We start from the raw sequence: 27,119 nt of genomic DNA on the forward strand, positions 1-27,119 counted from the left end.
AGAGTCATCTCCTCCTCTGCTTCCCCAGCTATAATTCTACTCAGTCATGTGCTGTCATCCCCCAGCCCTCCTCGAGTGCCGCTAGGAACAGTCTGTTGTCAATTATAATGACAATGCGTTGGAGACCGCTTGCGCAGAGAGCGGCTGCTTTGTAGCAGCCGACTGTGACGAATCTGCCTTGCGAGGGAACATTGTGTGTGTCCTGCCCATTATAGCTTTTAAAATAAAGCCCTCATTCGACGTCCCCGGGGCTTTTTAATGAACTGCTGCGCACAGAGAGACCTTAAATGCAGCATCAGTGATTAGCTGTGTCCCCATCTAGCTGCAGCTCACTCCTTAGGTGTTTATGAGATAAGGGAATGCCTGCACCCTCAAAACCTGCAAACCTGTTTGAAGAGCCCTATAGATGCTAAAGAGCTCCCCCACCTTAAAAGCAAGGAAGCTGAAGTCCCCAAAGGAGTAAAAGCTTTAAAAGAGCTCTTTGGCTGCCCCAAGCCTTTCTGTTTTTAAGGGTGCTCAGAGCCGAGTCGTGCACCCCCTGCCCCACAGCTCAGGAATCCGGCTGCGAGTGTGAGGTGCCCTCCAGACCCCACTGCTCCTCAGACACCTGCTTAAAGGGAAATAATGTCTCGTAAACTGTCCAGGAGCAGCAGTTCTGCCCAGTATAGCACAAGGGGAAACCATCCTTGTTTGGGCCACTAGGATCTGCTCCAGTAGATTCTTAGTAGAGGGTTAAGGGGAGGGTCTGTACCTACACCTGGTCGCATGCAGGCGTCTGCTAAAACACCAACACATGGTGAATTGCCCCTCATGGCTAACCTGCCCACCACAGTGCTTAGCTGTGGTCTTAGGGGTGCAAGTGAGTGTGTGAGCTCCAGGGTCCCGCCGTGGTGCTCAGGGAGATGGGCTCCTGCCTCGGGAAGCACAGCTGGGTTTTGGACACCYCCTTGGAAGAGCCTGCCTCCCTCCACAGTGTACACAGGAGCATAGAATAGTGTTCTCCTGAAGCAGGCACCTCCTTCCCCTGACTCAGGTTGGCTTCATGTCAATGTTAGGAGTCCCTGCCCCACATGTGCTCTCCTGACCCCACTGCAGCCTGTGCTCACAAGCCTCACAACTTGCTTGGATCCCAAAGCATTTTTTGAAGCATTTTAGCCCTAATTGCTCAGCAGAGCCCCCGTGCCCACATGGGAAGTCTAACCCACCCCAGGCACATCTGAGGTCTCCCTGTGCGTGGGATGCAGCTTCCCCGGCATCCACCCAGCACAGCAGGCTGGCAAAGAGCCAGCATCTCCACGGGTCATCGCCCACCTCTCCATGGAGCTGGCAGCACTGCCCGGGGAGCCGCTGGCATTCCGCGTCTGCCGCGCTGCCGGGCTCCCAGCGCAGATCCGGGTCAGCGCCTCCCGCAGCCGGCGGTGCCTTCCTGCCTCGGCTGGCAGGAGGGGATGCGGCAGGATGGCACTGAGGGGCCATTCACCGGCGCGGAAGGACGGGCAGGGGCGCAGGGTTTGGCTCGGCGCCGCGCAGCCGTGCAGAGCTGCACAGCCCCGCAGCCGGGCACGCGCCAGCAAGGGCCAGCCAAAACTGGGGCTCACAGACGTGCCAGGAAAGGCCTCGCTTCCTCACACACACACACACAAAAAAAAAAAAAAAAAAAAAAAGCCCTAAAACACAAAAAGCACAAACACAGCTACACCAGTAGGAACTGCAGTATGTAGTTTCTCACTCCGCTGAGTCGCCTCTCTATTATTCTTATTTTTCAGCCAGTATTCCTAACATAGGTAGCTAATTAAGTGTAAAAGCATATGTAGACCAGGGCAACTTTGACTGTTGGAAAGCTCACAGAAAAATAATAAAGCCTCATCCCTATCTCAGACAGTGTGCAGGAGGATCAGTGCAAGTGAGAGCTCTTGTTAGTTCTCTCATGCATTGCTGTTAGTAATGGGTTGATATTTTGGRGGTGGAATAATCTGTGGAAGCTGCTTGCTGTACCACGCACTGCTAAACATTCCTTTTTTTTTTTTTGGAAGATCCTTTTGAAATTAGACACAGTTTCTGGAATCAACCCAGATGCTGCTTTTGAAGCCAGTAGTATTTGTATGAGCCTCATCAACCTCGCCGCTGGCTGTCAGTGCTACTGGATATTCACCTTCTACCTGAACAGAATTCCTAACTGGCCTGGCTGAGCCTTGAGGAAAGTGGTGAGAGGATGGTGGGGAAGGGAAACTGCACTGCTCCCAGAGCTGCAGCCTGGGGGGCTTTGTGCGAGTTACACCAATAATGTCCCTTTCCTGGGGAAAATAGCCACGAAGCAGGGGGGAGCACAGTGAGCGACTGCAGGCTGGGGCAGGGGACCATGTGTGAAGCTCTGTACAACTGGCTCCGTCGCCGTCAGACCGCGGGGCTTGGCAGCTGCTGGTGGGTGTTTCAGGCCACTGTGCTGTACTGTGTGCACGGAAGGAGTCATTTGGACAGGGATGGAGCAGATAGTTCAAGAGAAGAGACTGACTTTCAATTTAAATACAGGGTAAGCCCTGAATGGCACAGGTGATTTCCATGCCACCCACATCAGGCTTTCTCTTCCCCTTCCTAGGAAAGCACAACTGCCTTCCCTTTCCTGCAGCTCGTATTTACAGGCAGCTCCTCATCACAGCAAGGCTCTCTGAAGGTGCTCCAGCAGCMCGGAGCAATGCTCAAGTGTGTGGGAGACGGTGATTCCAGGCATCCCTTGGTTCCTTGTGCAGGGCCAGGACCAGGAATGGTCATGGCTGCTCCATAGGTCTCACAGGCCRATGTGAGCAGTTCAAGATGATGCCGAGGAGCCCAAGAGCTTTTCTGTCCAACAGCAACGACGTGCTGGGCCCTGCACAACCATGGACAAATGCAAACACAAAGGCAGCTCAAAGCTAGTGCTTAGTCCCTGGAGGTCTGCATGCATATAGGACACTCTATATGTGCATATGCATCTTTACTGTACATTTACTCTCTGCTTTGCACCTCCTGTGACCCCCCACCTATTCCCATTAAGCACTCRCACATGCTGCTGGCAGCCAGGGCAGCTGCACTCATCTATCAAAGCCTGTCAGCTTTCTAGCACAGGCGCTTCCCGTTAATTAAGCAAATGTAATGTGATTAGCTAAGACTGTAAATGTTTCTAGGCCTACTTAGAAAGCTACAAAACACTGAGCATCACACCTTCTGATTTTCAGATGCTTGTGCTATCTCAAATGCTCCTCCGGGGCTGAGGATTTTGTTAATCCTTAAAGTRTGTGAGAGAAAGACAGAGAGAAAGAAGATATAGATGCAGTCAAAAGGAGCGGAAAGGCTCTTATTTTGTAGTCCTTAAATTGCTTTTGAATTATAGAAGCATGAAGAGGAAATTAATTTTCACGCTTCAAGAAATGCTGCTTGCACTTTCATAGATGGATACAGCAAGAGTAGCTGAAAGCTAAAATTCTGGTGAGAATGTAAGCTCATTTACAAGTTGTATTTGCTTTGATGAAAAATATATGTAACTTAATAGTTAAAAATCTTAAATTGGAGTGGTTTAGGCTGAGAGCCTGGTAGCAAGTGGGACATCCATTGGAAAATGGACCTAGACRTAGAATAAGAGAAGAGTTCTTGAAGATAACCTAAGTAGTATGGGCAAGATCTCATAAAGACTTTTAAGCCCAAGTGGGATGGGGGTGTCTAAGTATGAAATTGTGATTGTGAAAAATCCCTATTCAGCTTTTGACAGACTTCCAATACATGTCAGCTCCAACAGCACCTCCCTATTTGAAGCTCCCCAGGTGTTTTACAGTTGTTGTGACTTCTCCAAATCAGAGCTGCCCCTGTCCTGTCAAGGGTGAGCAGCTCAGCATATAATACCCATCTAAAGCTGATTGGGATCCAGAAATTTGGCATTCCTTTCCCTAAATCCCTGCAGCAGCACAGCCTGGTAGGCAAGCAGTAAGAATACTTCAGACAAACTGGTTATGCCTACACAGAGATCAGCCTGCTTGCAAGCTCTTAAAAGGATGTTACAGCATCCACACATAGTTCACCAAAAGCTTAAGCCCGGTGCCCCTGATGTTTTGCCCCTTGTGAATCTCATGCCAGTGCTTAAAATCAAAGTTCTGGCACATCATGTAACTTCATGAGGATGTTATAGACAGCCAGAACTCGGCTCTGAGAGTTGCTTCTTGAAGCCAAATTTATTTAAACAAACCATTTCACCAAGCGCTGACATCCTCTGTGTGATCTTTTAGATGACCCAGATTCCCAACTTTTTTTTCCAGAAATCTGCTGTTTTCTCTCCATGGGAGAAGAAGCCACCATCGTGGCTGGCAAAGCTGAAGTATGGCTATAAGCTGGGTAAGTCCTTCTCCTAGAAGACAAAATACTTCAGGGAGGCAGAAGTAAGAAAGCATCCTCTGTGCTGCCTCACTTCCCCTGCCTTTTGGTGGAGAAATTGAAATGGATGGGGGAAGAAGTGGGAAGGAGGATGTTGCTCTGTAGTTCTCATTTCTATCCGGGTGGATGTGTGATAAGACGTGAGACTTGCCCATGTATCTGACTTGTGTTACTTGGTGCCATGTGTGAGCCCAGGCCTGACTTCTTTAAAAGCATGTTTGTGTAGAGACAGTCTTGATCAGAATTAGGTTCTTCCCTTACATCACACATCTGCAGCAGTAGGAAYGGCAGAGGTAATGCCACGTTTTCTGTGGTTTTCCTAGTGGCAGGCACCACCACTCTGAGAACTTTTGCCTGGAGAAAGTTCTCATCTCTCCTGGACCTTTGGGCCTTTGCCTGGCCACTTGCATACATGAGACTAACCAAATCTACTCAATCATTGCAGTGTCTCTTAGAAATTGCTGCAAATCCTTCAAAACTGTAGCTGGCACGGGCTTGCATAGTTATACCCAAGTCCTCTAAGGTGATTCCAATAACTACAAGACACTGAAAACCTTCAGAAGATGTTTTGTGAGTTTTCAAGGAAGAATAGATTATCGATCTGAAGTTTGACAGTATATCAGCATTGAAAGTGGCATGGGGAAACCTAGTTGCTTCCTCATAACCTCTTTGATCTAGTGAAAACCATGTGAGMCTAATGCATGTAGTGTGTGAAACTCTTGTTAGATGTTCCCCTGCTTTTCTAAGTGAGGTCTTCTGAAGTCTGGCTGCTTTTTAAGTCTATGGCAGTAGATGCCTGAATACCTTCAGGAATCTGGTCTTCACCTTTCTGAAAAACGGGAATAAAGCATATTCCTTAAAACTTAGGCTACTCTAGTTCAGTCTCCACAAATAACTGTGGAAGTCTAAWTACTTCACTAAATCTGCTCCCAGAGAACCCCAAAAGCCTGTTTTGCACCTCAGTTTGATACTAACATTCAGTTAATATTGGTGCAATGTCTCCTTTAAAATGTCACTGAAAAGCCATTTATAATTTATCTATGTAGTTGCAAGTCAGCATGTGCTGGGTGTACTTCAGAGGGTTCATCCTACCATCACAAGCTAATAATACTGAAAACAGGGATATGGGTAAATCACAGAGGACACCGCGCTCAGTGTACAGCTAACAGTGATTAAGTAGTCTCTGCTTTCAGAAGAAAGATAAGGGACAAAAAGAATAGGTCCCCCGATAACATCAGGTAATTCTTATATATAGTCCTTCACCACAAAAGCATAAATCACAATAAGACCCATCTGCAGCTCTAAGGGGTGAAAACATAAATTCTGCTCTATAAATGAGAGCTGCACATCTGATTGCGTACATTGCTCACGATTTACAGCAGCTGTAAAGGGGGCACTGAGGTTTGGGGAAGAAGGGAGGGAAGGTTTTTCTTTTGAGAGATGTTGGATGTGTTTCGAGATCCTCTTGGAAATGAGAGGGGCTGTGTGTGCAAGTGAGAAACGGTGCCTCTGTGCCAGCTCCCAGGTGAATGAGCACCCAAGCCTGCACCTCCCTGGAAACTGATGAAGCTTTGGCCCACCTAACTGAAACAATATTCAAAACACGAGGCAGATGCTTTCATTTTGTGCTTATTGTTGGGACTGGGGCTTTGGCAGCTGCCTAAATTTCTTCAAATATCTCTTTATGAGATATGTTTCTGGACTCCRAAGYACAAGAGGGATGTGTTGCTTCTAGAGAGGGTCCAGCATGRACGATGATGATGAAGGAGACTCAAACATCTATCTTATGAGGGAAGACTAATCAAGCTAGACCTATTTAGTCTGGAGAAGAGAAGACTGAGAGGGGATCTTATCAACATGTACAAATACTTGAGAGGAGAATGTAGAGGCGATGGGGCCAAACTCTTCTCTGTGGTGGCCAGGTATAGGACAAGAGGTAATGGCTACAAATTGAAGCACAGGAAGCTCCATCTGTATGTGAGGAAGAACTTCTTCACTGTGAGGGTGACCAAGCCCTGGAACAGGCTGTGCAGGGGGTTTGTGGAGTCTCCTTCTCTGGAGGTCTTCAAAACTCACCTGGATGCCACCCTGTGCTCTGRGTGTCCCTGGTGGAGCAAGGGGGTTGGACTAGATGATCTCTAGAGGTCTCTTTCAATCTCAACCCTTCTGTGATTCTCTAATTCTGTTTTGTGTTGTGTGCTCTGACCCCACAAAACAGAGGGCTGCTTTGGATGACGGAGGGTAAAACTCCCCTCCAGAGCCTTTTTCATGAAAAAAAGTCTTCTCACTCCTTGATTTTTAGCAACTTTACTGTGAATTTTCAGTATATTTTGCAGCTGAGGTTAGTGTGATATAGCTACATTAACTTTTTCCCCCTGTCATGGTATTTCTGCCACACCAAATTCCTGTTTCTRACATAACTGAGTCCAGCAGCTCTGCTGCTTTCAAAGCAGTTTGGAGCTCCCAGCTGTGATCTCTCCGTGTTTCCAAATGCCATCTATGTAAAGTTCAGCACTTTCTACCCCAGCAAATATGTTGTTGTGTTTTCCTTCGAGGTGCCTTGGGGCCTGAACATAACTGAAATGTCAGTTTGAGGAAGAAGCATTGCCCAAAGCGGGTAGTGAGCATGTAGAAATGTGCTTTGCTTCTCTGAGGCTACCTGCTCTATCTCTGGGGATTTATAGAAAACTCTTTGCTATCTGTTATCTCCCCAGAAATGTTTATTTTGAGGCTAGTTTAGAACAAAACTTTGTCATATTACAGATTTCTTCTTTTTTTTGGGTATATGTAAATATATGCTCCCGGGTTCTTAATATAGCTCCCTAAGATGACTGTATCCGTGCAGTCCCTCTGCCCATCTCTCTGCCTTAGAGAATTCACATTTTTTGTCTTTAGAGACAAACCATGCAGAAGGATGGAGGCTTCCAAGAGAATATCTTCCAAGTTCCATGCAAAAAGGAAAAAATTCACAGCTGGAGAGTCAAGAATTTAATATTTTCATGCCCGATTTTGTATGCCCCTCTTTTGGCCATTATCTCACTACTGCAAGATCCTGTGGTTCACCTGTTTCCTTTCTACCACCTGTGACTTTCATGTCAGCAATGAGGCACTGCTGTTTCTGATGCCTCATTAGCCTCTGCACCTCAGTACAAGCCACAAAGGCTGTGAGGGTCCCAGCTGTTCTCAGGCAAATCATTTTTACCATAATGCCCATTGATCCTGTGAAGAATTTGAGAGAGCTAATGGTGCTCTTTTCAGGCTTTTCTTCCCTGCTGGGGACATCCAGGGAGTACTCAAATTCTTGCAAAAAGATCTTTTTTTTTTTTGTCTGCTTTCTATGCTCTCGCATTTAATTTCAGCATTTCTGTAGCACAATTCATGGGTAGTCTGTTTTGCCTGAGTCAGCTGAAAACCATTAAAATTGTCAAGCAATTCAGAACCAGTTACTGTTACCAATAAAGCTGCTTTCTGGCTGTCTTCTTAATTAGTTTTGCCGGTACTTGCTGCTAATGGAGGCAGAATAAGATCGAGCTGAAACCGGTTATCTTCCACATTTCCAGACACTGAAATCTAGGCGGGCTATTAACTGCCCCATTGCTCCGCTTAGACTATTCCCTGCATTTCTGCCGTTCCCCCGTGCTGCAGCAGCTCTGCCTGAGGTTTCTTGTTCTACCTGAGCTGGAGTGGCTTGGCCCCATGCACTGCAGCACTTGGCCCAACACAACCACCAGCCTCCGTGTTGTCCAGATATCTAGGAAGCTTCTCATGGTTTCTAGGGGCTCAAGGAGAAAGGAGACACTTCCAGAAGCAGCAGGAGGGAGATGGGACATGTTGTCATTCCAAGTTATAACTGATCTTCAAGTGCATACTTAACCTTTCAGACTTAACTTCAAAGAGAAGTGGTACCTTCCAACCACGCTTCTCCATAGCACCTGAGAAATTTATTACAACACGATTTCCCCAAAGATTGGTTCTACTGCCTTGTAGGCGTGCGGAGCATCTCACCCTTCCCATATCTCTCGGGTACCCTGATCTCCAGATAGCTGCAGCCTAGGACATGGGCTGACCTGTTGGCTTGGCTTCCATGCCTGCATTGATGAATTTGTTCAGCCTTTCCCTGTGGAGCTGGATACAGTGRTTCTTCCTGGTGTTATTAGAGGGCCGTATGGGAGAGGCCGAGCCGGCAGCTGTTGGAGCTGTGGCCGTGCTAGGAGACACAAAGCATCCTCTGTCCCGGGGCTGCCCGGCTGTCGCTCGGCGTCCTTCCCCCGCCTTGCTGCTTAAACAACAACAATACTCCATTTTCAACATGCAAAATAATCTCTCCCCTCCCCTTCATTTCCCCTGCAGTTGAGCGTCCAGAAACTTAAAACAGACTCCCATAGTAAACAAAACAGTAACAGCTTGATTAATTTTATGGCAGCAGAAGTGGGTTAATCGCTAAAACTGCTTCTTAGGCTGTCAGGGCCCAGATAAATGGGCTTAGCCCAGCAAGCAGCAAAGGGTGCTCAGGAGCGGGGCCTTGTGCGGGCGCCGCTCCGGCCCCGCCGGCGGCTGCAGGGGCCGCGCAGACGTCCCGTGACTCCAGCGGGCCCGAGACCGCGCTGTCAATAAACATAGCTGCTTCCAAAGCGCAGGTCAAACACGAGGGAGCTTATCTTGTACCTTCTGAGATGTTTTCCTCTATTTATTTCCTCCATGGTCCTTACAGTATTTCGGTTTTATTAAAGCAAAAATTATTTAAAAATTGCATTTGCCTAAGCCTTTTTTTAGGCCTTTGCAAAAGCTTAAAAACAGGCATATTCTCAGGAGTGATGGTCATTAGAACTGTAGGTACTGCAGGTTTGGTGTGTGTAGCATCCAGGTGTCAGTGTGCTGCTTCCGCCAGTGCTAGCCCAAGATCCAAAGTGGCAGCAACCAGGAGGCAGCTTGTGTCCCAAACCCGTGTTCGTTGAGTGCAGGGCTCTGCAGACGTAGTTTTGATTCTTCTGCACCTGATCTGATGCGTCTATATTGAGAAGCGTGGGGTGGGTTGACGTAGCGGTTCAGGCTCTTCTGCTGCTGCTCAAAATGTAACCAGAGATCTCCAGCTTTGAGAGCAGAGCTCCCTTTCCTTTTGCCTAATGCTATCCCCAGCATCCCCACAGGTTTGTTGGGCAAAGAACAAAAAATACACTCAGCATTCCTGCTCCTCTCAGTTTCCTACTACAGAATTTCTTGTGTTGGATGCATTAGCATGATTTTGTTAATCCTGAGGCAAGGCTTTGCTGTGTGATCAGGCATAATCTAGTCTTGTTTATGTAACTTTTGGTAGAGCAGCAGAAAGGGGTGGCAGCCCTGGGGAGGTGAATGGGTGTCACTTCCCAGGCAGCAGTGAAACGTGTAATCCTGGGAGTTGGGTGTTTGCCTAAGTCTTCACAGGGGGAAAGCTTTCAAATGCAGAACGTGGTGAACTTTTTTGATGGTCAACTTAATATTGATACTAGGGTAAAGCTGCCATAGCAAGGTCACTATTCAGAAGGATTGCATTCTGTTAACATATGCCTAGGAGCCCTTCAAAGGCAGTTTTAAGCTGTATTGAGTGGTAAAAAGACATAAATATTTTTGCTTTTCCTTTTATTTTTGAGTGAATCACAGTAGCAGCTCCACTAGAGCAAATACTTTTATGTACAGATATAAGATTTGATTTCTAACATTCCCACGTGCAAGAGGCTTTCATGGCTGCAAAGCAGAGTCACAGATCATATTCATGAGCAAATCAGACAGCAGCAGCTCATATCATTTTGATACTTATTGATTTCAGTAGTGGTTTTTATTATGTCCTCTTATTTATCTACTTCTATGACATACTCTCACATGAAATCTATTAAAAGGCAGAAAATTATTAAGCTGTGATTCCCATGTCATGCCAATTCACTGCTGTGTCAGCCACTGCCCTTTTCTACAGCACGTTGCTCTCTTTGGAGGTTCCCAGCTCCGCTTCTGTGATAGTGATAAACAAAACCTTGGCTTTGGACTCATGGCAGAAAACAAGTGATTTCTTGTGTGTGTGTGAGAGAGAGAGAAGCTGCTAGGCCTGACTTTCTGCTCCAGCTCCAGGGCTCGCTGAGAGGGCTGCCCAGGCCCAGTGTCAGAGCAGCTCCCCAGACTGCTGGGGGCTCCCAGGTCGTGGGTCTGAAATACTTCCARAAGAGGGAAAATCAGGAGCCTCCCAAGCCGCTGTGAGTCCCTTGTTATGGCTGCATCAGTGAAGCAACGTGCATGGAAGAAATGGGGAAACAAAGAAGCAGAGAGGGGGATTAGCCTCAAATCAGAGTCTTTCATGCAGATTTTTGTGTAATTGAAGTTTCCTTTTTTTCCATACTGCTCGGCTGTTGCCCGTTTTATTAGGGGAGCAGATCCAAGGAAATACAGAGCAAAAAAGCCTTGGGATTTTTCCCAGGAATTAGTGTTTCTCTTCAGCCATGTCCTTTGGGTTTCTTATTTCTTCATTTACTGTTTGCTTGAAATCAGGAAGCACATCCTAGAAGTTGGCAGGGGGAACGGGGAGGGCCATTGTTCCGTGCTTGAATTTGTCGCTGTGTAATTGCATGAACTGTGAGGACACCATGAGATGCCTCAGGTGTAACATACAGAAACAGCAGGGRTGGGATTCTCACACAGGCAATCCTGGGAAAACAGTGTATTGCCAATTGCCTTGTAAAAATGCATACACGAGAAGCAAAGCAAAGCTCCAGGGCAGGCACAAACTACACCAAACTTGATGTCTTTCCACCTTGCCCCAATCTTTCATGTAGAATGGAGTGGGAAGCTCTGCTAAGAAGCTGGGATTCCCATTCCTGCCCAAACTGGCACTAACTGCTGCTTTCGGTATGGTGACAACGGTAATATCTGAGCTTAGCTATGTTCTTGTAACATCCTCAGGGCCCAGAAGCACAGTCCAGGGTTCATCTAGGAATACCTCATTTGCTGGAGCATATTTTTATAGAGACAACAAGAGAGTCCAGCTGCAGAATCACACAGGCAACGCACACATGCAGGGTGAGTATCCAGCGGGCAGCTACTGCTCAAATCAATAGTGTCTTTAATTAAGGCAGCAGATCGCAAGCTCTTTAGAGACTTTCTGGCCCCAGTTCTTCACTTTCTCCTCCTTTTGGACAAGCTAATCTGTACAGCTAAGCATATGGCAAGACCCTTGTTCCGTCTTGCTAATGCAATTAAAGCAGTTGTCGTTCTGCTCACAACCATGCAAGCTGAGTGCAAACTGCTCCAGGAGGTGCAAAATGTGAGCGTGAGAGGGTAAGGCTGAGCTCTAAAACCCTCCAGTCCAGATCCACATGCACACAACATTCCTGATCTATAGGCTCTCTAGGCTATACAGGCACCTGAGGACTGGGCCCGAGTGTCATGCAGCCTTTGTGCGAGCACTTAGCAATGGCCCCACRGCAGGAACGTGGGAGCCTCATCAGCATCTCCTGAGTTGCCAGGCTCTGCTGCAGCAGCAATAGCTGCTCTTAATTAGCAGTCTGTATCGCTGCTTCAYGGCAAGCATCCTTAACATGTCTACATGGCTGCTCTTTTCATCATCTCCTGCATGCTCTTTCTTCTCAGTGTTTTTATCCGTTCTACCCCTTGCATTGGCCAGGGCATAATTATATTGAAGAGATTTGAAAGACCACAGCAAATCCCTTTCTCTCCTCAAGGCTCCCCTGCCCTGACCTTCCCAGCTCTTTCTGTAAGGCAGCCCTAGCCTCATGTTAACCCCTAAACTGCCAGGCTCTCCTTGCTGCTGCTGAAGGAAGTGCTTAGAAGGCTCCATCTCCATCCATGGTGGTTTCCATTGCAGCATCTCTCAAGCAGTCTGGACTGGCTACAGAACTATCCTACCCTCCACCCCCTCAAGGTTATTGCCAGATTTTTGATAGAGCATTGATCAAAATACTGCTTCTTTCTAGCCTTGTGAGATCCAGAGATGTTGCACCTCTTTTGGAATAGTGTTATGCCATAGAGAAAAGATATTTTGGCTTCTCTTTCTCATTATCTAATGATATTAAATAGCATTCTGCCTTTCCCCAGGGTACATGCTGCAAATTCGTAGCTCACTGTAAGTCAACAGCACTTCCACTCATCTCRGTGAAGAGTAGGATTTTGGCCAGATAATTAGGGCATGAAAAATAGTTATGGTTATGAGGCTTCAAAAGATCTCTCTAATACTTTCCACAGTAATCACTCTGCAAAGGTGATTACACAGTGAAGAGAACTGGCTTAATGATTAACTAAAAACATGATCCTTTTGCTTATGGAGACACAAAAGCTTTGTTGATATCCCAAAGAAATAACCTCAAGTCGSTCTTAGATTCACTACTTTGTTACACACTGATATCTGTGCTGATAAAAGCATGCTCTGTTTCAGCGCCTTTTTATCTGATTCCTCATTGCCACTGTTTTGCTGTTGTCTTCTGATAATTAGCAATATGAAACACCAGACTGTTCAATTTTTAGCCAGATTTCCTTTTGGAAACAGGCTTATGCAACATCGCTGTCATTCGTGCCCTTTTCCTCGCAGCCCCATCGCTTTCAGATGCATCACCCAACTTTAAACAGATTGGCAGTGGGAGGGAAATAAGAGATCTGAAAAGAGTTTCCATGGATTTCATGAAATGGGTGGAGAGGAAGGGTGCTGTTCAGCACCTTAGCCTGCTGAAATGGCTGGAGGGAAGGACGTGGTGGAGGTGACCCCACCTAAACCTGGGTGGGTCCGTGCTGGACCTCCACCTGGAGAAACTGAGCTGTTGGGACAAGGTTTCACTGTCCAAGATTCAACATTTCTGTGTACAGCTTTCTCCCCACCCTACCTAGGCTCAGTAGCAGAGAAAACATCCCCGTATGATCTCTCTCTTCCCCCAGATCACTGATGTGACTAGGGGTGAGCAGGTCTGTACCTCTAGATCTCAGGGCCCCTGCTCCCCTCTCCCTTGCCAACGGTGGTAACAGCCTCCCTTTCCTACTGCACATGTCCTAGCAGTGTAAATGCCATGAACATTATGAGTTGGCCACTTACCCCATCCTTGTTTCCTCTAAACCCAAATATATGCCCGTGCTTACACAGCCTACATACACGTGTCCACATACTCTTTCAGCAGATGTCCCTTTTTATGAGGAAAAGTGTCTCAGCAGYGCCTGAGCAGGAACACAAATCCCTGCACAGACTGCGTTGTCCAGGCAGTTGTGTGCAAATGCAAAATGGACCTTTTGGGATCCATTCTTCGTAGAGCAAGTACATCTAGTGTGATGCTCATACATGCCAGCACTTGACACTTGCCTCCCCTCCATGCATTAGTTATCTCTGTGTGGGAACCCACCGTCGCTTTGACATCTGGCAGGGCAATCAAAGCAGCATGTCACTCACGGAGGCCGTGAGGCAAGCGAAGCTGTGTTTCCCTACAGCTTTGTCACCTCATCCACCCCGTTTCGCAGCAGAAAGTTCATAACAGCCTCTGTTACAGGGCTCTTCTGTAATGATACGGGTCCACCTCCAGTTTCCTCCTGAAGTCAGTCAGGGCAAGAGCTTTACCTGAGTTCAAGCCCCACTTCTGTCTGCTGCCACCCCGAAAGTTTTGCACTTTTTCTGTGGTCCTGCCATCAAGCTTCTTCAAAGCAGATTTGCAGCTGGAGAAGCTGTAACCATATGCCACGGAGAGGTTCATGTACCCTTACCAGATATATGTCTCCTTTGCAAGTTATGAAATATTAACAGAAGCAATGAAAAGTGGATTTCAAAGTAAGTGTAAAAGGAAATGTGATGTATTGCCTTGTGTTTCTATGGAGAGGAGTTGATCCAGCTAATTCTATGCTTTAGAAATAGGCTTTATTTCTATGCGCTCTACTCTGTAGGAAAGTATCCTTCTTTCCAGACTAGAGCATGCATTGATGAAGCAGAGAAGGGTAGAATAGGGCTTAACAGAGATGTAGTTCATCCATCCCATCATGTCTGGTAATACCTGAGCTATGTTAGGTGACCCTGGCAGGAGATGTTGCTGAGCACCTGGCTCCATCAGCCAGCAGAGACGTGTTTGGCCTTTCCTGTGGCAGCCACCCTGGTTGGTGTCCCTAGGCAGGCAAGTCACTCACAGCAGGGGAATGTGAGACTTTCTGTGGGCCAGTGGGGCRGCTCACAACGGGTGACTTGTTAGGATCTGCCATCATTTTACTGAACAGAAAATACTTTTTTTTCCCCTTTTATTTATTTATTTTCTTTTTTAACTTTGGCTGGTCTATCACACTGTGTGGAAAAAAAAATGTGAAATTATGGAAATAATGGTATTAAAAAAAACACAAGCTAAAGAAAATTCAAATTCCCCTCTTGAGCAATATTTCTTGGATTCTGACTGATTTTAATTTTTTTCTCTTCGTCACTCAKGTCATGTCCTATTTCAGTCCATGTGATACTGGGCAGCAGGGTATTCCCACTGCGTAAGGATTCAGACCAGGCTCTTATATTTGCTGTATTATCAATACAACTGATATTACAATATCAATGCAATTGTAATAACAATTACAATTGCTGTATATGTCAGGAGTGGCTCTGTGGTTTTCGTGCCTTTCATACTCTACACTGCTCCTGCTCTGGGTCTCATTTTTCACCCTTCGTTTCCAAACACAAACCAACTACTTTTAACCCCAGCCTGCACTGACAAAGCAGACACCAAGGCCTCAATGAGGTCTGTCTGCAGCACTGACTGAAGGAAAAATCAGTTCTATGTTGTATCAATTTCAGCATTTTGTAAGAGGGCTGGCACAGCTTAAATCTTTTAGCTCTGTATGTCTTGAATCAGATTTGCCTTTCTCTTATTTAGATAGGAATGCAGAATAATCCTCCTAACTTTGAGGGTGTTTAATTCACATCTCTGTTTGCCTAGAGAAGAAAAATAAATGTTTTGCTCTCACTTCACATACATTTTCTGAAGGAGAGGGGAGATGTCACTGCTTGCTTTTGGAGGCCAGTCTTTTTCTTCTAACAAGCGGCAGTTAACTTTACCCCACATTCTTCAAAGGAATCACAACAGAGCAAAGGCTTAATCTTGTTCCCATTCACGTCAGTAAAATAAAATTCCCATTGATTTAAATTAGAGCATTAGCAACCCTAAAATATGAGTCAGATTTGCACAATCCAGCTTTCACTGGGTCAGGCTTGGAGGGTCTCTTTTTAACCACAGCCCAGCACGTACTCACCCAAGTTCCTTGCAAACCAATACAAAAATATTGGTTTATAACATGAGGCCTCAAACCCTGACTCACTCCTCCTTTAACCAAACTCCTACCAAAATACTGTAAATATCATCCTGGGAATTAGAGACTTGTTCCTTTGCCCCCTATATTACTGTGACTTCTTCCCTTCCCTACCACTAAGTTTTCTGCTGTGCAAGCCCCCCGCTTTGCCTTGTGCCTTGACAGAAAGTGCAGCAGCAATAAACTTTCATTTCCCTCTACAAACACTACGAAACTGCTTAATTATTAAAATGTCTGTTTTTCACTGGAGGGAAAAAGGCCCTGCAAGTTCTRATTGTTTGTTTTCTTCTCAGTTTCCTTGGCATGGAATTCATGGGGTTTTTTTTGTTTTGTTTTGTTCTGTTTTTGAGCTAAAAGAAACATTTCTTCAAACTCAGCACTTGCCAAGTTTCTAATGAATTAAACTAGAAACTCACAACCTTGGAGGTTTCAGTGGGGCCATGAAGAGGGGACATGATGTCATATTATGGTRACGTGTTCATAGGACGTGTCCTTCAAAACCCTAAAGGAAGGCTGCAGACTGTGTCATTTAAATCCCAACAAATACAGTTAAAAACYTGCTAAGATTTGCAGGCAAGTGATAAGCAGTGGGTTGCAAAAAGTATTTTCTAATCAAAGGTAGGTCAGGGCCGGAACAGCCCCTGGTTTGTGAGGTCTCTGTGGTGGCCAGACACTAGTGGAGGACTCCATGAGCAGGGACTGGGCGTGCAGGGCTCCTGGCACCTCTCCATGAGCACGTCCTGCACCCATCCCTGGGGCTTCCGATGGCACTGGCTCCTGCAGACCCGCTCCCTGCAGCACACAGACCTCTGCGGAGCATCCTCCTCCCAGCCTTTGCCTCCTGATCAAAACTGCTCTTGCCAGCACGCTGGGAGCTGCAGGCAGGAGAGGACTCCGACGAGAAGCGACAGTGTCGAGGCTGAGCCTCTGCTGAGCTGAGCCCGAGCAGACGAGCAGCACGAGCACAACGACTCCGACCCATCTGGAGCCACTGTGCGGGCAATCTGAGCAGGACTCGTGGCTTCAGTCCAAGTGTCAGCCACGCGRGGAGGAGCCGGACACACACAGAAAATCAGGACAAGTGGTCCAAGTTGTTCTGCTGTCTGGAGAAACTTGGCTTTGTGCAGCATGCCCAGTGAAACCCGGACATATGGTAGCTCTAGCTGTAAAAAACTTCAGGGGCATAAATCTGTCCTCGGCGTTTCTAGCACTGGCAGCTGGGAGGTCACTATAATTCTGAATTTGGATGCTGAGAGGCAACAAACACTTGTCTGTAGGGGGAGAGAAAAGTTGTTTGCAAACAGCTTGTAGCTCAATGTCTAAGAGTGCCTGCCCTTTCTCATTTATAAGGATTATGCCCTGGGAGATGAGGCAGAGGATTAATGAAGTAGATATCTTACCTGCTTGAGGTTTTGATAAAGCTCAGTCAATAAACCAGACTAGCCAGAAGGATTTTCAGGCAGGATTAACTTGGTATTGCAGTTAGATTGGTAGACAAATACAAGGTGCACCTCTCCTGCTCTCTCAGGAGGTCTCTTAGTGTGCACTGGCGGTGGTGTGACCATGTGGCTGATCCAAGCAGCAGGTTCTCACTGATATGTGGGATGAGAAGGGTTGCTCTCTAAGTTACTAGGAAAAAGAGAATTTGCTGTAGGTTCACAGCTATGGCTGAATTGTCGATACTTTGCCTACAATGGAGTTATTTGTACTGTAACCTGGGATGTTTGTAAGACTGGAGAATTCTCTACTACAATCATRCTGCAAGGAGTCATATAGTTTATCAAATTTTGCAGGAGAGCTAAGCCCAGTYCAGATCTAAAGCTGAGAATATAGGGGAGTTGTCTTGATCCCAGACAAAGGAATTAGAGCAACTCAGGATACAGCAATGCCAGTGTCCCAAACCAGGATAGCAAGGATGGCCACAGCCGTGGGGGAGGCATGTGGAGCTGCACTTCTGAACATGCCTCCCTTGAAGCTACTCTTGGGTGTGAGCCATTTCCTTGAGGCTGGTCCCTCAGCAGCTGACGTGACTCTGACATTTGAACTCAGGTGGCTGCATTCAGGGTAGGCATCGCTTCAGGAGCGACTCTCAGCATGATGGTTTGTAAAGGGACTTACTATAACCAGAACTTTCTCCAGGTAATGGGAAAGTTCAGTTCCACATAGTATATACAGAAGGGTGATTTACATGGGAGGAGATGGCGCTCTTTCCTTCAGAATTTGTCCATATGGTGGACAGAGTCTTCAGACAGATAGAATTTGGGCTTTTTATCTAGGTTTTATTCTCCTCCTACTAGTAGGTAGTAAAAGTCCTTCAAGCAGGTAACTTGCTCTCAACTGCATAGACTTACAGTGCAAGCAAAGGACTATTACAAGGACCTAACTAACAAGTAGGAATAGTATAGGGAATTTTATTTTATTTTTGTGTCTGTTCATGAGATATTTAGCTAWTTTCAGTAACTTGTATAAAGCAGCTTAGAGTATGTTGATGTTTGTTGCTCTTAAAGCTAGAGGTCATTTTTAGGATCTCCTAGGACTCTATTTTAGTACTTTATAAATGGTTGAATTAACTCTCCAGAAATGAGTTCTAGCGTAATAAAACCAGAAGAACCCCTTCCAAACAATATGCCTTCTGTCAAATGGAGGTAGTTTTCATAAAGACTGGAACGGCACGTAATTGTAAGGAATTGTAAGGATTAAAGAACGAAATTGTAAAGAACTGGAGTTTCTACTTGGGCAGTAAAAGAAGCTTCCTGGGTTAATGATAAGATTTAGCAAACAGAGGACTAAAACATGTCTCTCTACCCTGATGTCTTTCCATAACAGTCCCCCGAGGAAAGTACAGTTTATGAAGCATTGAGCCTGCAAATTAAATGAGATATGTTGTGTGTCTGTGCTCCCAAGAATGGGGTCACCGCTTACATAAAACGTGTGATGCCGTAGGCTGCTCTTAGAGAAATAAGTGACCCTCCAGGAACAAAATTGTTCAGTGTTTCTGTTTTCCAAGTCTTGCTACTGGTGTAGAGATTAAAGAATGAGAGATGGGGAATACGTTGTTTACTGTGCACTGCTGACATGAGCTTTCTAGTTGCTTAAGCTCAAATGAAAAACAAATTACTTGAATAAAAGGAAATTAGAGGCTGTAGAAGACAATCCTTCCTCGACAAAGATGCTAAGGAAAAAGACTTCCTCATCATACTGAGGGGCAGAGGGGCACTGGGGAAAAGGGTGAGTGGAAAGGAGCAGAGATTGCCTTTCCCTTGGCCCTTTATAGGGAATCTGGTCACACTTGGCTCTTGGGGGTGAAAAATGACAAGGGACAGATTGCTTCCAGCTGCCCCTTTTCCTTCCCTGCCTCCAAGATGTCCACTCCTACTGACAGCAAAGATTTTCTCCCCTGAATTATCAGGTGGAATTCCCTATGGTCTGCTCCAACTTCCCAACCATGACTTCTGGCTTCCCCAGTGTGTCCGTGTGGAGGCTGTTGGCAGTGCGAGTGACAAAATGAAATCTAACCAGGGCTAAGCCCATGTTGCTGTCAACCAGCTGAAATCCTGCTCTCTTGAGCACGTACAGACTGGTGGGTGCTGGTGGCAAGCTGGCTTTGGAGCTTAGATGCTTAGGATGTTGGAACATTTTAAATCATGGTAAGATATCTTCCCCTGGACAGACGGTCTTAGTTTGGTAATGAAGATGGAAAGGGAATTCAGGACACATTTTGACGCCATTCTTGTCCATAAGTATTCAACAATAGCCAGATAATCTTTTTTTCTTAATTTTTTTTTTTTTTTAATGCTCCTCCACCGTGTTCTCACTTCGCTCCCTACTGTTTGGAGCTGCCCTTCATCATCTCATGTCTAACACTGGTCTGACTGGAAGGTCTCCAGGGCTCTGAGCACATCTAGCTATTGTATAAGGTTACTTTGAACAAGTATTAATTGAAAACCAGTGTGAAGAAAAACTGAGGCCAGTCAGTTCTTTAGAAAAAGAAAAATAAATCTTTACCTGAACAAGTCTAAACACCCTTGTCCTCTGATTATTTGGAGATTCAGAATTTTCTTTCTCTGGAGAGATAGAGAGTAAATTCCAGGTTAAGTAACTGGATAGCACATGCAGTCTCAGTGACCTTTTGGGAACTATTTCGAATTGAAACTGGGTCTTTGTGTTGTTTATCTAGAACTGATTATGCCAGCACAAACGCATTTTTTTTCCTCTGCTCTTTTCAAGGATCTCCTTTAATTATCACAGTATGAGATAGCATTTTTGATAGCATCTAACAGCTGAACAATCCTTCTAGCCACTTCTGAGTACAAGAGATTAAACAGAGAGGGGAAATTTAAAGTTTTGCCTCATTTGCTTTAAATATTAGAGATTTTATTCTTTTTTTTTAATGTGTGATTCAAAGCCCACTGAGGTCCAAAGGAAAGTTTCAMTTTCTTTTCGGCATTGGTTCAATACTCCTGCCAATAACCATTTGGTCACAGCCTAACTATTCACATGTGTAATCAAACCAAGCCTTGTGAATGGATGCTACGCAGTATTTGTGCACGGCACGGGCTCAGCAGAGATTCTCAAGCTAGAGAAAAAGGCTCTCTAGTCACTCCTGAAGTACTTCAGCAGGGTAAAAAGGTGATGAGGTTGTCTGTATATTTGGCATGACGGATTGGCTCTGAAAATGACCTCAATGCCACACACTTTTCCCTAACAAACCTATTCTAATACTCCTTGCCTGGATCTAGAACAACGTGAGAATGCAATTTGTTAGAGCCAAGGCACTTAGTCTCTGAAAAAGTAGAAAGTTTTTGGGGTTCACTTCAGATGGGTTTTGTCACAGCCATTTAACTGGATGAACTCGGATCGCTGTATTTACTTTTTTCCTCCTTTTTCCCATGTATTAACTTACTTCCTGCAGTCCCAGTGGAGCGGAAATCAAGAATCCCTCCATTAAAATTCAGAGCTATTAATTTTGGCATCCTCTGTACAATAAGCAGCTTTATTTCGTATTACACATTACCTGCATTTTGCASCATAGACTGCTTTGTAAATTATATCAAGAAATATATTTTTGTATCAATTATATCAAGCGTTTTGTGTAAAATGACTAATTAGCCATTATGACTAATTAGGATCATCTTCTTACAAATGATTCTTAATGCTTAGCAAATATGTGTGTTAGAAATGAAGCAAGATGCAGACAGCTTGATCTTCATAGCATAGTTAATTTAGGGGGAGATTCAGGAGAGAAAAAGAACTTGCTGGGTAATCAAATGTCAGATTTGCAAGAAAGAGGAGACAAAATAAATTCTATGTCTAATTTTCTCTCAGCTATCTTGGTGTTCTTTGTGCAAGCAGATAAAAGAAAATACAAAGTTCTGGTGATATTCTCACTGCTACTGACATATTATACTACCATGAACAGGTTTGGGTCGTGGACTGGTCTGTCGGTACTTTTTTTCTCTTCCCTACGCTGCAGTTTCTATCTGTCTGTACATGTGTTCCCATGCAAACTGTTCATCTTAGTTGGTCCTGGGCCTGTTAGTGCATGAAGCAAAAACAGGTAAGTGAAAGGTTGGCAAGTGTACTTACTAATAGTCTTCTTGGCCGTGTCCCATAACTCTTCCATTGAAGAGCGCAGAAACTCAGAATATGAAAGTGATTTGTAAGTAACATCAGCTCTTAGGGGCTACGATGCTATTCCTCTAAGCATATACATAATGTCATACAGTTTTGAAAAGAGRTGGTGAAATTTCCCATGCCTCTGTGAGCCTGGAAAAGGTTTGTTGATGCCTTTGCACGCAGCTTAATGCTCCAGGTGTGCCTTCCCTGTAGACCTTCCAGGGCCACGGCGGTCCTGCCACATAGCTCCACAGACCAACTGGGGTTGGTCTCACCACCTTTTTAGTGTTAACTGGCAGCTGCCAGGACTCCAGTGAAAACTGCAGAGCAGTTCAGGGAATTCAGCTATATGCATTSCCTCCTCAAATCCTTCCATGCTCTCCCAAGCTAAATGATCACTAACAAATATTTTGTAGGGCACACTCTCTTGTTCTGTGGCTAATTCCAATTTTTGGAGCCTAAGGGCTCAGTCATTTCAGTTATTCATTAAAACACACAAATTGTTATTTGAATAGGCTCAGTACCTCCCTGGTGAAGACTTCACAGCAAATGACAGCAAAATATGCTTTGATAGGTAACACGATGTCTATCTACATCTATATAGGCTATCTTGAATGAAGTTTATCAGTTGCTGTATTCTGGCTGATAAGCTTAAATCACTCTTCTGTTAACTTTGTATGAAGAAACCATGTGACAAAAGCAGATATGATAGATATATTTATTAAACCTTGATTCTATTTCTGGGCTGAGGTCATCATGACTCATTCACACCTGGAGCTTAGATACCAACAGTTGTGTATAAAGCTGCTGTCTGAAAATCACTTGGATATCCGTTGCTTTTGATATGGCTGCTCTAAACTTTGTTTTTAGCATTAATTATTGATGRCAAGCTAACCAATAAGATAATTGTCAGAATATACAACAGGTTTTCCTTTGTCTTTATGGCTAACATGGGCTGCTCCTCCGCACACAGCTTCCAGCTTTTTGATTAAATCTCCAGGTTGTTGGCTCCCATGTGATTCTCCAGATGTAGCATGTGAGATCAGTCACTGTTATCAACCCCAGATTAGCAAAAAGATTACTTGTGATGAATGCAAACACTTCTTGGCATTTAACATTTTCTATTTYAGAATGTGGATTATCAGTCTCAGAATCTTCTGAACTGTTATTCCTTTGTGATTTGTGATATACAAATGCCAGCTRCTCTGATAATGGGTTTTTGCAGGCCTAGTGTGATAATAGCAAGACTCCTGCCTTCCATATTCTCTGTCACAGCATTTCACGCTTGTTCACCTGCATATAATATGTTATACTTATCATATTCCATAGATCTTTTAAAAACCTTTATTTGTTTGATTGTTTTGATATGAGAATCTTTTAAATTTGAGAATATCTTTAACTGGAGAGGAAAAAAATGTAAGTTTCTATCTTGAATTTGATTAATGTTTTGTGAGGAGACTGGAAGAGGATGCAACATCCTCTTTAGGATACTGGGATACAAATGGTACCTTCTCTAAAACAGAACAGAAACCTGACATACAGTCCCCTTCTAGGTTGCTGAAGGGCTTGAAGTTTGTCTCAGGGTTCACTGGAGTTTCTCCTCAACCAGGGTTATTTACTGCATATAAAGAATCCAGTGCTATTGTGTTGAAAGTGTTGGTTTTTTTGATCATGCTTTATCATTTCCAGTAATACTGAACCTGTGGATTYCACTTTTCAATATTCAGAGGTGGAATATGATTGCAGTTTTAGGCAGCTCTGCGAGAGTAGCCTACAGGTTTGTCTGGAGGTGACATTAGATTCCAACTGGATTTTCTGATGCTGACTCAGTTGCTCATATCTTCCACATTTATTTTGAAAGGAATCCACAGCCTCTTTCTTTACAGCTTAGTTTTGCTGATGGGATGCTTATGCTTCAAATCACCCAGAGAAAATGGTATGTAATGCAAATTTCACCAGATATCACCAGCTTCACATGCCGGAGTGGCAGTGGATGTATAAAGGAGACTGATGTTGTGSTATCCAGATTTTGTTACAACAACAGTCCTGAAAAGCTGTTTACCTGCAAAGCTGCTGCTTAAAGAGACATTAGTAATCCATGCAAAGCTGGCTGCTTCAAATCAAGCTTACAGTTTAAATAGGAGTGAATGTCTTCCAATTACACCACTTTATCTAGACATTTCAGAGAGGTTCTTYTCAAAACTTAACTCACATGCAAGTATGTGGCATGCATGAGTCTACCCAGACATATTCAGAGCTGCAAGACATCTACTCTTGAGACCTGCACAGTCTGAAGAATAGCTCAGTAATGTTTTTTAAAATGTAGGATTTTTAAAATGTAGCTTTAAAAACACTATAATAAAAACACAGATTTGTTCAGTGGCCACACATATTCTTCTTTTTCCCAAGAAGAGAACCCATGTTGGGCTCAGCCCCCTCCCCTGCTATGCACAGACACACTATGTAGTCTAGAGCAGACATATTTCACCTAGACAAAGAATGGGTTTATAGAAAACTGCCCTGGTTTGCTGTGGCTGCTGTCTGTTTTACTGTCTGCTTATAAGCCTTGAATCAGCTCTCCCACAGAAGGAGTCATTTTTCTCCAGTTAAACATTCAGCCTGAGAAAAAAATGCAGGCGCCACGGCTTTGAATGATCCCATCTTCTCATGAAGACTTTTCCTTAAGTTTTAGTATTTYAGGTGGGGTTTCAGATTGTGAAAAAGAATAAGAGTTGACTCGGAGGGAGGAAAAAAACGCATAGGTAGAATTTATTTTTAAATTAGAAACTGCACTGGTCRTGACTAGGAGTTTCTAGCTTTCCAAGTAACACTGAAAAACTGGCACTCTGTAGGGAAACATACAGAAAAAGTTTAATTTCAAGTGGTAACAGAATACAATTCGTGCATTAATAAATGTATTTTTCACTATGATTATCAGCATGAGTTCATGTTTCCTTTTTTTCCTAGACAGTACAGATGTGGCTGAGCCACAAAGCTGAGCTTTGCTTATGGCACTGAGTGAGGCAAGTCTTAAAGCTTTTGGGTTCCCATCAGCTCAATACACTGCAGTAGATCTCACTTTAACATTCAGCTTGCACTTCCTCTTCATTTAATCCAGTTATTCCTATTGATAACTCTGCACTGGACCTATGTGTTGTCTTGATCCAGGTATGTCCCCGTGTATCATTCTATCTATTGAGTATCTGAATATCTGCATCCTACATAATTGTAATATTTACTAATAAACCTTTTCCTGGTAAATCCACAAAACAGAAAATCTTTGCAAGCTCTACCTCCAAGGCATGCCAGGAAGAGCCAGGATCAAGTCTATCTCTGGGCCAAGATTAGAAGCCCTTGGAAGCTTTGCTCCACAACACAAAAAAGAGCCCAAAGAYCAAGTACATACAGCCCCTGTTCTCTGCCTCTCTCTTGCTGAAGTATCTGTGTTCTGTTGACACCTTCCACAGGCACTAAGGAGACGAGAAAATTGTATTCTTACATGCAGTAGTAGCTCTTGGAAAGTCATGGTGATTGTGAAATACTTCTGCTAGGGAGCCCTGCTCGGTGACTACCTGGGCTGACTGGCTTAGTGACATAGCCCAAGTTCCTGCCGGCTGTCAAATATCTTTCATCACCTTTGTAGTACGGGCATCAGGAAGGGTAAGTGTTACAGAGGCTAAATAGTTACGATTAAATTGGTTAATTATTACATCATTGCCTTGAAGACATGGCATCCTTYCCTTCCTAATTTGGGCTGCACTAATTAGCTTTATTATGATGACATGTGACGTTTTAATTCACTATAGCTACCTTCCTTTTGCTACAGCTAGCTGGCTGTTGAACAACAGCTCTTGAAAATAAAGACTACATTGCATTACTAGCTGAAGACAGCACACAACTGTCCTGGTTACAGGAAGCCTAGCTGGGACGCACTGCCAAGAAATCCCAGGCTAGAAACTGGGCTCATGTTTGAGAGTGTTGCTTTGTGGCACCCTTAGCATGGTAGCACAGTGATGTTTGTAATTTGACCAAGGTCTAGTAGAATTTAAAATGCAATACGGTGCAGAGTCTGTCTGCCTAATGGGGATAGATCTGCATCAGTTTTAAATGGTAGTAGACTAGCCACAAGATCACGGACTTCTATGTGGATTAATTTGCCCTGAAAAACTAAGTGGTTTTGCTTGTTTCTCCTGAGATTTCACTGCCAGCATCCAAATTTATCACAAATGCTCATGTTTGCCCAGATATTTGTCTGTTGGCCTCAGCAGATTGCAATATACATTCATATTATGTCCTTTTTTTTTTTTTTTTTTTGGTTATTACACTTCAAAAGTCCTGCTAGAGAGATGGCATTTTCTACTACTGCTTAGGGGCTGAGTCTGAGGAGTCTGAGTGGCACTGTAGACCTTCCAACTTCTACTGAGTTCAGTTAGAGCTGGGGCGGGGGGTTGTGTGATTGGACCCACACCATCACCTTCATGTTCACCTGTTCTACCATTTGTCATCAAAAGAACCTGCTTTGGCTTCAGGAGGAAGTGGACCTGCAGAGAAATACTTCAGAATTTAATGTCAAGGATGCATGAGTAGAACCATACGTCAGTCCCACAAAATTGTGTTGCTGGCCAAATGCTTCACAGCCTCTTTGCTGCCTTGTACAGAGTTCTCTTCTGCTCCCTGACCATCCAGAGCTGTTACACATGGGGAAGAGTATCTTCCCAGCTCCTCTGAAAATGCATGTACTTTGACTGCCTTCATCTGTGTACTGGCCAATTCCAGTGATGGAGCTAGCCATCTTTCTGCTCATCTTTGAATACTGCAGTTTCAAGGTTTGATTTAATTCCCTGCCACACTCCCACAACTGTGTTTCTGCATGTTTCTATATATATCACCCCTTTGAGAAGGCCACGCAAAATCCTAAATTCTCCTCAAAGCTAACATTTTTATTATTAAATTTGTAATGGTTCCTGGTTTTTTAAAATTTATTTTACCCTAGACCAGCACATCAAAATAATGAGGTTTTGCTTATTCTTTGGTATGTGATGAATTTCTACTAAATCTTCTGGGATGAAACAATGAAAGGAGGGGAAAGAAGGTGCAAGGAATTATCAATATTGGCTGATATCTTCCCTTTTCAGATACTGAAATTGCTGAGATTTGCTATGGCTTGCACTTTCGGTCAACCCTCTGTACATTTCAATCCCACTGTCGCCTTGTTATTAGCTGTAAGGTTAAGACCTGCAGCTTGCTCAGACTGACAAGCTGGAAAGCTATTTTGCCGTGAGCTTTTCCTCCACCTCCAGTGCAATACGATGACCATTTAAGTATGAACAAGCTCAATCTTTTGACATATGTCAAGAATCCTGGTGTTCCTTTAGCACATCGGTTCTTAGCGTATTGTCTCCCTTTTTCTGCTGGATTGGAAGTACTTCCTGCAAGGGTCATTGCAGGTTACCTTAATATAGGTACTTTCCAGGCATATATTTTGCTTAAGGGCCTTGCAGTGCTCCTCCATGTGCTCACCACTTGCCACTGTAGTACTACAATCTGCCACACTGAAGTGTTCCCAGGAGCTGTGCGAGAAACACGCTGACATGTCAAACCCTCTTTCATGGACAAGATCTTCCACAGATCTTCTGCCACTTCTCACTTGAGGATCTTTTTGTCCTCCAAAGCTCCCTACATTATCCATCAGACTTGTCCTTCTCTGTCTGCTTGTCTTTCTCTTTTATTTTACGAAAGCTCTTGTAGAAATCCCTAATGTCCACACTGAATAGTCCCTTGCTTTTGAAGATCTCTTCAGTAGCTTTTAGCATATG

The sequence above is a fragment of the Nothoprocta perdicaria genome, unplaced genomic scaffold (assembly GCF_003342845.1).
Source record: "Nothoprocta perdicaria isolate Ctin4 unplaced genomic scaffold, notPer1 scaffold_0, whole genome shotgun sequence".
NCBI classification, from domain to species: domain Eukaryota; kingdom Metazoa; phylum Chordata; class Aves; order Tinamiformes; family Tinamidae; genus Nothoprocta; species Nothoprocta perdicaria.